The following is an 871-nucleotide window of genomic DNA, read 5'->3' on the forward strand; positions in this document are numbered from 1 at the left end:
CCAAGATACCCACATGTTCCCCAAGGTGAACCCCTCCCCAGGGTCCTACAAATCTTTCATAAATTTCTAAAAATTCCAGTTGGTTCAATTGAGTTTCTTGCAGAAGCTATCAAAGGGAGTAGGTGGGGGACTCAGGAGGGAGGTTTGCCTCTCTCAGTATCTCTACAATGGAAACTGACTCCACATACTTCTACTTGCATGTCTAGTACTTCGTAGTTCAAGCAGCCTTGTTCTCTCCCTTGGAAAATGAAAGAACCTCCTAATGGGTGTTCTGTTTCCGTTGCTGCTTCTGTTCAATCCTTTCTCCACAAAACAGAAACACTGACCTCTTAAAAATCAGCAATCAGATCCCTTAGGACCCGCACTCAGAAGAAACGTCCACCTCCTTCTCCTGGTTACAAAGCACTGTATGAGCTGGCCCCTTCTGGCTGCTCATCCCCCGTAGCCACCCCTTCTCTCCTGAGTGCAACTAATCTCTGCCACTCAGGCCTCCCTTGTCTTTGAAATGTGTCCAGCTCAGCCTGGCCTCAAAGCTTTGGCCCTGGTGGTTTCCTTTGCCAGGAACCCCTCCTCCAGATCTGCAGGCTGCCAAGCTGGGCCATTCAGGTTTCAGCCAGCAGCCACCTTCCAGAGAGGACTTCCCTAACCCCCCAGGGAAACTCACTATGTCTTAGGACCTCACAGGACTCTGTTTCACTTTCTTCATCAAACTTTTCACTATCTGAAAATCTCCTTTCATGCATTGAATTCCTCACTTTTCTTTGTTTGTCTGCCTCTCATTCACTGGAATTTAAATTCTGCCGGAAATGGAACTTGCCTGTGTTTGCCCCATTGTGTTGTTATTGCCTATCATGATGCCCGGGCTGTGGAA

The 871-nt window shown here is 48.0% G+C and overlaps 1 long non-coding RNA gene across 1 annotated transcript in view; it reads right to left on the reverse strand.

Annotated features, from left to right (window-relative positions):
• The window catches only part of LOC108300148, a 3,064-nt gene extending 2,657 nt beyond the window's left edge, over positions 1-407 (reverse strand). The window contains exon 1 of the long non-coding RNA XR_001823272.1: positions 327-407. This is a non-coding gene — a long non-coding RNA (uncharacterized LOC108300148). The remainder of the gene's footprint in view (positions 1-326) is intronic.
• Between the last annotated feature and the right edge of the window lie 464 nt (positions 408-871).

The sequence above is a fragment of the Cebus imitator genome, unplaced genomic scaffold (assembly GCF_001604975.1).
Source record: "Cebus imitator isolate Cc_AM_T3 unplaced genomic scaffold, Cebus_imitator-1.0 Scaffold25, whole genome shotgun sequence".
Classification (NCBI taxonomy): domain Eukaryota; kingdom Metazoa; phylum Chordata; class Mammalia; order Primates; family Cebidae; genus Cebus; species Cebus imitator.